Here is an 11,029-nt window from a genome sequence, read left to right as displayed (position 1 = left end):
CTTATGGCATTTTTTACAATACCGGCTCACTTGACCACAGTGTACGCTTGCTCTGCTAGCCAACGTGCAGGGACGGATTATGGGTTGTGTGGGCCCCTGGGCAAAACGTTCGCGAGGGCCCCCCCTCCCCCACCAACAGCACCACCACCACAACCACCACAATTTAAGGGCCCTTGGCAGCCAAACGCCCTCCCTATAGGGTCAGGGGCCCTTGTAGGCAGAGGATCAAAGAATGTAGGCCCTCGTAAATACCCTGCACCCCAAGGGCCCCTGGGCAGCGGCCCCGCTGGCCTGGTCCGTAATCCGTCCCTGCCAGCGTGACATGCATAGGGCACTTAATGGATCGATTTTTAATTTTAAAAAGACAAAAACCAGACAGGCAGACACACAGGGATAATGTTAGTGAGGATAAAGAGGAAGCAGCAAACGAAAAGCAACATGAAGAAGCCGGAGAGGGGATGAGCAGTCCAATGCTAGGTGTTCCAAGTAAAAAACAAAAGGTACGAGGCATACAAGATGAGCACAGGAAATTTCAAGAGACACGGACAGACAAATTCTTATTTGTTCTTCATGGCATGAATCCTCTGTGCTTAATATGCAAACAAACGCGTGCCTGTTCCAAACGAAGCAACTTGGAGCGACATTTCAACACGGCGCATCCAAAATTCAATGAAAGTTATCCGCCTGGCAGCCGACTCAGAAAGACAAAAATAGCACAGCTTACTGCTACACTTTGTGAGCAGCAAAATCTTATCCACAGGACAACCTCTACTGCATAGCATTTAACAGAGGCATCTTTCGAGATAGCATCGATTTTGGCGCAGACAAAAAGAAACATTTTCAGACTTAGAAATAGTAAAAAACTGCTTTTTGGCTTTAGCAGAAATATTGTTCACAGATGTTGACAAGGACTCAATTATTAAACAAATAAAAGGATTACAGTTGTCTGATTCAAAAATAATGAGGCTGATGAGGCTAATCTGAGGCTAAATGTTTCAGCATCAGTGGATAAAAGCACAGATGTTGCTCAGATGTGTCTTTGGGTGAAGTTCCCAAAAGAAACTGCTTTCGAGAGGAAATGTTTTGCTTTCTACCACTCCATAGCCAAACAAGAGGTGAGGATGTTCTTAATGCACTTTTGGTATTTTTTGAGGAAAAAACCCTCAGCTGGGCCAAACTTGCAAATGTGTGCACTGATGGTGCCCCAAGCATGCATGGCAGACAAGGGTCTTCTTGGCCTCATGAATAAAAGAGATGAAATGCCCATCCCAGGAGTCACTGGTATCAAAGCTCAGAAACAATGAATTCCAAAATGTGATGCAAAGGGTTGAGCATGTGGTAAATTATATTGTTTCAAGAGCACTAAACCACAGACAATTCAGACAGTTAATTGAGGACTATGACACAGAGTACAGTACAGCGATTTAGTGATGCACAGTCAAGTCAGATGGTTGTCCTGTGGAAAGGTGCTGGAGCGGTTTCTGAGCCTCCTTCCTGAAATTTGCACTTTCTTGGACAGCAAGGGAAAACAGACCCACACTGGATCATACAGCTGGCCCTCCTTACTGACATTTCCTGTCACCTGAACACTCTCAACTTCAGCTCCAAGGGAAAGACAAGCTTCCAAGTGACATTCTGAAGGCAGTCAGAGCATTTCAAAACAAAGTAACTGCTCTGTGGATACCTGATAGAGAATTCATCCACTTCCCAAAACCCAGAGCAACAATCACAAGTGAGCCATCTCTGCAGCAGCACTTCAGCTACAGAGGATTTGTTGAAGTTTTGGAGAAGCTGAAGGGTGAGTTTGAATCCAGATTCAGTGATGTGAATGAACATAAGGAGATTTTCAATTTTATTAAAAAACCCCTCTCATGAATCCTCTCTTACTCCAACCATCACACAGGTCTGTCCTGATAATCGTGCTGCTCTGGAAAGTGAAATAATTGAGCTGCAAACAAATGACATTCTTCCAGTTGAACTCAGGGCAGGTGTTGGTCACTTCTGGAGTTTGGTTTCTGAAGCAGACTTTCCCGCTTTGAAACCACTTGTACAGAAATTGATGTCTTTTTTTATGAGCACATACACCTGTGAGTCAACATTTTCAACAATGAACACTATGAAATGAAATGAAATAGAGAAACCAGTTGACCCATGCTCATCTTGAATTGAATTGCACTGTGATTGCAACAAAAAACTACAAATATAACATGAAGAAAGTCAAGGACATGCATGCCAGCTTCCGCTCATGCCAGTATTAAGGTAAATATGATCTTAATCGAAAATGCATTGCCTACTTCTTTTTTTGTGGGATGACCAGTTTATTTTTATAAATACTCATCTGTGTGGGTGACTTGGTATATTGTTGTAAAAGTGGCTCTCCCTTTGACTTTGCTCTGCCAATATGGTTCTTGTGAAAAAAAATAATAGGATCACTGCTCTAAGAGAACTAGCTTTGAATGACTCCACTGCTGAACTATTTATAGAGGAATATCTAAAAGCACAGTCATCTAGTTCAGTCTTTCTATATGGTGTCGATCAAGGAGTTTATTATCTGATATCTCATTTTAATGCTCTATGTACTTCCATCTTATATAAGATTGCCCCTCTGAAAATAAAAAAGTAAACAGAAGGCACAACCCTGGATGAATGAGAACATCAAATCACTGAGACGGTGCTCTAGGAAGGCGGAGCGTAAATGGAAGAAGGTTAAACTCCAAATTTCCTTACGAAATCTTCAGTCAAAGCATTCAATGATGCAGTAAAAATGGCGAGGACACAGTATTTTGCAGATATTGTTAAGAGACACAATGGCAATTCCAGGGTTCTTTTTAATACCATAAACTGCCTTATGAATCCACTGTCACAGAATTCTGGGGCATCTTGAACTATGTGAAATTTCTTTATTTTTCTTTAATGGAAAAATTGAGAATATAAGGAAGTTAATCAAACTGTGTGATGTTGCCCTTTCCTCCCTGTCTAGTGGTATACCAAGTTTAACTAGTTTGAGGAAATGTCACTATCCTCCATTCAAGACATCGTTAGCCATCTAAAATCCACTTCTGCTACCACAGATGTTATTCCTACTGAAACTGATCTTTGAATTTATTGGCAAGGATATTTGTCGAATTATTAATGCTTCTTTGAAAACAGGTACGGTTCCACTGGCTTTCAAACATGTAATTGTTCAACCGCTTCTCAGGAAACCAAATTTAGACTGCAAAAATCTGAATAACTTTCTGCCAATATCCAAACTTCCATTTGTTTTGAAGATTTTAGAGAAAGCTGTCTTTTCTGAACTGTTAAAATATCTAGATAGGAATTTCAATCAGGAGTTAAGCTAGCGCATAGTACAGAGTCTGCACTGCTCCAGGTATCAAATGATCTGTTTTTTACTGGATTTGGGAGATAGTACCATTTTAATTCTCTTGGACCTTAGCGCTGCCTTTGATATGTTGGACCATAATATTGGACCATAATATTCTTCTTAGTCAGTTAGGACAGTGGGCTAGGATTCAAGTAACCATACTAACTTGGTTTAGTTCCTATATGGAGGGCTTCTGTTCATCAGCAGCACCTGTTAAATATGGGGTTCCACAAGGGTCAATTTTAGTTCCTATTTCATTTTCTATCTACAGTATATGCTTCCACTCTGTCAGTTAATAAGCAAATTTATACTACGGGACCGTTGAATGCTTGAATCTGTTTGGCTGACGAACGTTCTGAGGTGTGCAATTATTTTCAGATAAACGCACGGCGAACGTAGTTCCAGGTAGCTCTCTTGACCGCATTACAGTTCCATATCACTTCGCATAGTTAACTGTAATAACGGAAATTAGCATACAGTACATATACAGCACACAGGACTAACAAAAACAACAACATGACAGACGATTTTCCGAAAGTAAATTTTAATATTTACGGTGAATATGAAACTTTCAACAACTGGGCTGCAGCAGTATTAGTTAGCCTAGTGTACCAACTTAAAGGCTACACATGACATTTCTCACTAGCGAGGTAATAACAGCACTGCATCTTAAAGCAGACTTACAGTTTAGAGACGGTGCTTCAGAACACTGTTGAGGGACACACAGAGGTAGCCTAATTCATACAAGCTCGATCTCTCTCTCTCTGTTTCTCTTTCTCTCTCGCTCTCTTTCTAATAACTTCATTATTAACTGTATTAGTCTGCTATCAACGGCTCAAGCCTCCATTGCCAGCTTTAAAATGACGTTTTGGAACTAGCAAAAGAGTCATTGGATGAGATGCGGAAGAAATAATCCTACTCACAATAGCGATTTAAGTAGAAAAACCAGACGAATCCCTTGAAATATATCATCTGATCGATGTCTTGAGGTGTGGCAACCGTAGTATAAGCGGAATAATTGACTCCGGACCGTTGAATTATTAGAAAATAATGCACACCCGAGGTGTAACGGCCACTCCGCTTCGCGTCGTGGCCGCATTACTTTATTATTATAAAAATATTTATTATTTTCTAATAGTTCAATGGCCCGTCGTCAATTATTCCTTACATGATGTCTCATTCCCTTGTTATGGAGATGATGTGCAACTTTATGTCCCTTTAAGGCCTAAAAATGGGTCACAGATAATGAGTCTCTGTGATTGCGTGGGCCATACGTGGACTGGAGAGTATCTTTCTTCATCTTAATGAGAATAAAACTGAGATAATGGTCTTTGGCCCTGCCACCAACACAGCATCTGTTGTACACCATCTTGCTCATTTATCTTCTTATGTAAGACCCCATGGCAGGAACCTTGGGGTAATCTTTGACGCTGAACTTAAATTAAGCAGATAACTTAAATAAACAGATAAACTGTTGTCAGTGCTGTCTTCTTTCCAAAGGTGGCAATTTCAGGTCCAGAAAGTAAAAATCCAGACCATGATTTACTTTCAACCAACCGGATGAGTACTCTGTGACTGTGACTCTTTATGCTCAACTGGTTGGTTGAAAGTAAATCATGGTCTGGATTTTTACTTTCTGGACCTGAAATTGCCACATCTGCTTCTTTCAGCTATGACTCATTTCAAAAATGAGTTTAAAAACATGCTTTTTTCACTGATCCATCATTTCCCTACCTTTGGATTCCTGTAATGCTTTATAAGCAGGCATCAAGCATGTTTGCAATTAGTTAAGAATGCTGCAACTAGGTTATTGACTGGCACTAGGAAGAAGGAGCACATTACACCTTTTTTAGCATCAGGGGTGATTGGGCTCTTGCAGCAATTGGATTCATGTTATGGAACTCTTTACCAGTAAGCATTAAAATATCGCCTTCTATTCCAGTTTTTAAAAAAGACTCAAAACGTATTTTTTCTTGCAGGACTTTGAGTGACTACACTGGTTAATTGTACTAAACCCATTCTAGGGGCATTTTGACTGGTGTTTTTTCTTTATATTTATATGTGTCATGTATCTTGTCTTTTTGCTTACCTGTTGTTGTGTGACTTTGAAGTGTACAGCACTTTGGTGAACACGCAGTGTTCTTGAAATGTGCATTGCAAATAAAATTTTACTTGCCTACTTATTTATAAAACTTTTGTCTGTGTCATCTTATTCAAGAATAATGTGTCTTCTTAAAACTGTGTCATTCTCAAAAATTTTGGCCACCGTTGTATTTAGTGAGATGATGTGTATGCCTCCATAGCATGAGGGAGAATGTTGGAGTGTAATCTGGCAAGAGTGAAGAGGAAGAGTCAACAGAGAGTGCAGCAGCAGCATGGACACAGGGGGTGTATTTCCCAAAAGCATAAGTCAAACAAACATTCACAAACATTGTTGTTACGTTGTGTAGCTCTCAAGCTGTAGTTAGAAGTTTAGTTCTAGGTAACTGTGTCATCGATGGTGAAAAATCAAGTGGAAGGAGGGTAATCACCATGTAAGTAAGGTGAAAATATAAAATATCAATATACAAGTCAAGTGCTTTGAAAATGGAGTTGTGAAAGTACTTTTTGTGTACTTCTCTGTTCATAAGTATTGTCATGATCGATCGGACAAGCAGGGAGCGGAGAATCAGGGTCCAAACACGGAAGTCCAGGGAACAGGTTAAGGCACACAGACAGATACGATTGAGACGTTAATGACGGAACTGGGGTTACAGACTCTGACATGGATTTAAATACACAGGACAAGTCAAAATAACAGGAGACAGCTGATAACAATCAAGAACTCACACGAGGTTAATGAGGGGGGTGGCACACAAGAGGATCGAATGAGCAGGTCATGACAAGTATGGCATAATTGTAGATAATGCTGTTTGCCCACCTTGTTTGTGCTTTATGGTAGAATTCACTACGTAGATAAATATATATTTAGGGCTGCATGATTATGACATCGTAATGTCACATTGAGTAATATTGCTATATTTATTAAAATCAAATAGAAAATGAAGTGGGGGCGGCATGGTGGTGCAGTGGTTAGCACTGTTGCCTCACACCTCTGGAACCCAGGTTCAAGTCTCCGCCTGGGTCACATGTGTGCGGAGTTTGCATGTTCTCCCCATGTCGTCGTGGGGTTTCCTTCTGGCTCCATAGGAGCACATGTGTGAGTGAATGGTGCTTGAGTGTGCCTTGCGATGGGCTGGCCCCCCCATCCTGGGTTGTTCCCTGCCTAATGGAAAATGGATGGATGGATGAGATTAAGCTACCTGAAATAAATTATAGTGTGTCTAGTAAGTTGGTGGCCTTGTCGTGAGATGGCTGGGTTAGCAGAGACATGCACACATGTTGCAGCTATGCTGTTTAAGCTGGAGGCAGTCATCAGACGCTGAGAGACAGTAACAGGACAACCTGCATACTGGATGATACTAAGCAACATCAGTAAAGTGGGAGCAGTAGCAGAACACAAAATAGACTTCGCCACTGCAAAAGCGAAAAGAAGAAGCCCTGACAAACTCCTGAATGGTGAGGCAGCAAACTTGCCTGCTCTAAGGACTGCAACAAACAATCTGACATTCCACATTTCCACACAGTGGGATGCGTATGTTACAGAACTGCAGAAAGTATCCCCAAAATGTGTGTTATCCTAAGAGTAATGCAACAAACCAGTCTATTGCTGCTGCATGAGGAAGACAAAATGAGGAGTGTTGGAAAACACAGTACAGATTGCAGACTGCAGACTCTGAGATGAGTCAGTGTGGGTTCATCATAAACTCACACTTTCCACAAGTTAGGGTATCACCAGATGGGAGTTTGCAATGCACTTGCTGTGGTAAATTTTGCATCGAAATAAAATGCTCATATACGTACCATGACACTCCTGTTGAGGAGGCATGCAACTATAGAGACAAAAACTTCTGTTTGGAAATAGTGGATGGAGAGCTGCAGTTTAAGAATGATCATCCATATTAAAACAAGTACAGACACAAGTTTTTGTTGCAGATGCGGAGATTTTGTTGTGTGGACTCTGAAAGACTGTGCTGTTGCGTGTGGCACCTGGCCCAGAGCTCTGGAGTGCTCTCTTGAAAAAAGCACAGCAATTTTTTAAATGTGTTTGTCTCCCTGAACTGGTCAGCTGTTACTTGACTAAGGTTGCAAGACTGATGCCACTTGTTGAGATTTCTGTTCCGGGGGGGGAATCCAAAAAGAACACACAAAACATTTAACACAGCAGTAGATAAGTCCAGGAAGAGGGAAATGGCTGTCAAGTTGTGGTGCTTTTGTCGTGGACCAGAGAGCAAAGATGACATGGTGGCATGGTGTGATAATCAAAACTGCCCAATTGTGTGGTTCCACAGCAGTGTTTCCCAACCCAGTCCTCAGGGAACCCCGGACAGTCCATGTTTTTGCTTCCTCTCAGCTCTCAGCACACCTGTACCAGGTATTCAGTGTTCTTGATTGGCTGAGAGGGAGCAAAAACGTGGACTGTCCATGGTTCCTCAAGGACTGGGTTAGGAAACACTGGTCTACAGCATGCAACAACTAAAGTGGACTTTTGGATCTGCTCTCATTGTTCCACCCAGACATGCTGCAAGTCTGATTTGAACATTGATTGAACTGGTATGTGGTAACACTAAAGTGTTAGCTAAAAATCTGTAAAGCTTCTCATTTGGTTAACAAACTTAATATTTCATATTCATGTTTTTTCTCCACAAAAATCTAATATTTTATGTAATCAGTAATAAGTAATTTTCATTACCAAAACACAGAAAGGAAAAGAGTCAAGAGCATCACAAAAATGTGACTGGACATAACTTTATTGATCATGTTTAAAATAAAAGTGGGAAGCAGAATATAAGCTCAGCATACGATTTATACAGATCCTTCCAGACATCATGTAAAAACCGTACTTGCAAATGTTTCTAAACTTAAACTATAGTTGGGCATTGGTTCGTCAAGGCACTGTACACAGTGACAACCTTACCCAGCATTGTCCTGCCTTCACCTTCACATGGAAGAATCATGTTTATGGGAATGGTTCCTGTTAAGATATGACAAACATTTCGAATGACCCTTTCAAGTGTGCAATTTTTCTAGCTTCCTCCACATCTCTAACGACTAACTGTGCCCTTGAGAGGTAAAGTGGGCTATCCCACATTTTTGCCCCCTACCCCCTTTTTATTGAATATTTTCAATTGGATAAGTTGTTATTATCTAAGTCATACCTCTGTGCTACTTATGATATATATCAATTGTAGGGTATAGGCACACTGATTTTTTGAAAAAATTTCAACTTTGGAGCTCATTTTCTCAAAACTTTGTTTTTGTGGGATAGCCCACTTTACCTCTCAAGGGCACAACTGACTTTTGTAAATGCTGGAAGTTTTACCTCTGCACACAACATGCCCACACGTTCCTGTATGTCAAAACATTTGTCAGCCAAGACAATGTCCCCAGGCAACAGATTATCAAGAAAACCACTGTTCAGGGTTATATGTTTGTCACTTGTTCGACCTCCCCACCCTTTTGATAAGAAACAAATGGCTCTCTTGGGTGTAATACCTATCAGGTATTTTATAATGTGGTGGTGCTTGTAGCTGGAAAGCATTTGGGCAGGCACTTTCAGATTTGATGGTTTCTCAGTGAAATTCTCAAAACAGTCAGTAATAACTGCCACTCTGTTTCCAAAGGCCTCCACAAACCCATGAGGCATAATTTTGTGCAGTGTCTCTCTATCTGGCCATACAATTGAACGTCTAAAGTTTGCATGTAAAAATGACACTATTTCATTGAATATTCTGTACACTGTCATGAAACAGATGAGCTAGGTGTTGTGGAGGCAGATCCAATCGAAGGCGCATGACAGTTAACAGGAGCATTTGAAATGGGGTGAGAATTTCACCATGCATGAGGGGTACCAAAAAACCGAAAAATGCCATATAGGTTCCCAGGTTTGGCAGACCTGTATAGTACTTTACTTTTTCATCATCCTCTCCAAAGAAACCATCAGATATCCTGCACTCATTGAGTTCACGTCGCAGCTTTCTGTTTTCTTTCAACAGGCAGTTTATTTCTGCCCGCCTGAGCACACACAATTCACATTCAGTCTGTGCCACCTCGTGACTGGTGTTGTGTATCTCGTCCTCAGTGATGAGTTCATCACTTTCTCCTCCTGCCTCATGTGTCCCCTCTTCGGCATGTACTTGACCACCTTCTTCTCCAGTGTCAGGTGTCTCCTCCTCAGTCTGTTGCCGACTGCTTTCTTCACCCGGCTCTGGTGTGTCATCCTCATTCTGTAGCTCTCCAAGTTCTGCATCCATCTATGCTGCTTGCAGTACATTTTCTGTAACCACTTGTCCTATTCAGGGTCATGGGGATCCAGAACCTCTCCCAGAGACTACAGGTACAGGAACAACCCAAGATGGGGCACCAACCCATCACAGGGCACACTCACATACCAGTCAAAATACATACATATATTTGTTGAAAAAGACGTTTTCTCAGTGCAATGCAGTAAAACCATACAACATACAACATGTGGTTTGACAATAAATGATCATTTCTAAACAGTGTTTTTTCAGCATATCCACTAATATTCACTGGTAATGGACACTGTAAACTCCTATTGTTGGAAGGAGCCCTCAAGGGCAGTTAGGGGCATACCCTGTGATAGTGTGGACAGTGAGCTTGAGGGCATAGACAGTGAAGACGAGGGGGTTCCTGAATGAGGTTTGCTTTTCACAACCCATGTTTAGCAGACTGTGACAGAGCCCTCTCTCCCTGGCAATCGGCGGCATGGGGTAATGTACAGCACAACAACAGCTTGGAAGCATAGTGAACACTTACACTTACCCATCGTTACGTCATTAATTTTCTGTTAGCTGGGCAGCTGCAGGGGTGCACACCTGTGGCTTGACTAGCATGTTGAGATTCAAACATACAGTACTCATGCATTTACATCATTAACCCAGAAATATGCAGTAACATACACTGACCATACTGCTGTGGTATGTGTGAGGGGGTGGGGCTAAGAGGCTTCCTGCATACTAAAGAGGGACACAAACACACACACACACACACACACACACACATATATATATATATATGGACTAAGACAGTGAAGACAATGTGGCCAGGTCAGGACTTTCTGGGTCTATTGTCACCTGTTCAGTATGACTGTAAAATATATGTACATAGTGCTTTTGCAAGGAGGAGCTGAGTAGCCCCAAGGTACAGAGCTGGCAACCCAAGGCCAGCACTAGGAGGGATGACACCAGCAAGTACGGAGTTAGTGGCTATATTCAGAGACTTCCTCATCGTGAAGGAAAAACGAGACAACGCCTTGAGCTTCAAGGTCTGGAAACATCACTACAGGACTTGCAGCTGGGGATGACAGAGAGGCAGAGGGCTGTCAGGACCTTGTTTTTTCAGAAAGAGATTTTCAGAAGCAGGCTGCAGTTGTCCACCCCGGTACCATGAACTCCACCCTTTACACTAGCGGAGCAACCGCCAGTGTCAAGCAGGGGAGAGAACTGGGAACACCCCCTGGGCCAAGTCACTGTGAAGGGAGAGGAATCTCTAAGTCATTCTAGGCTCCATAGGCTCTGAACACCACCACACTCCCTCCCCCCC

Source organism: Brienomyrus brachyistius, chromosome 3 (genome assembly GCF_023856365.1).
Source record: "Brienomyrus brachyistius isolate T26 chromosome 3, BBRACH_0.4, whole genome shotgun sequence".
In the NCBI taxonomy this organism is placed as follows: domain Eukaryota; kingdom Metazoa; phylum Chordata; class Actinopteri; order Osteoglossiformes; family Mormyridae; genus Brienomyrus; species Brienomyrus brachyistius.
The sequence above is the reverse complement of the archived record's forward strand: the minus strand, read 5'-3'. Positions refer to the sequence as shown.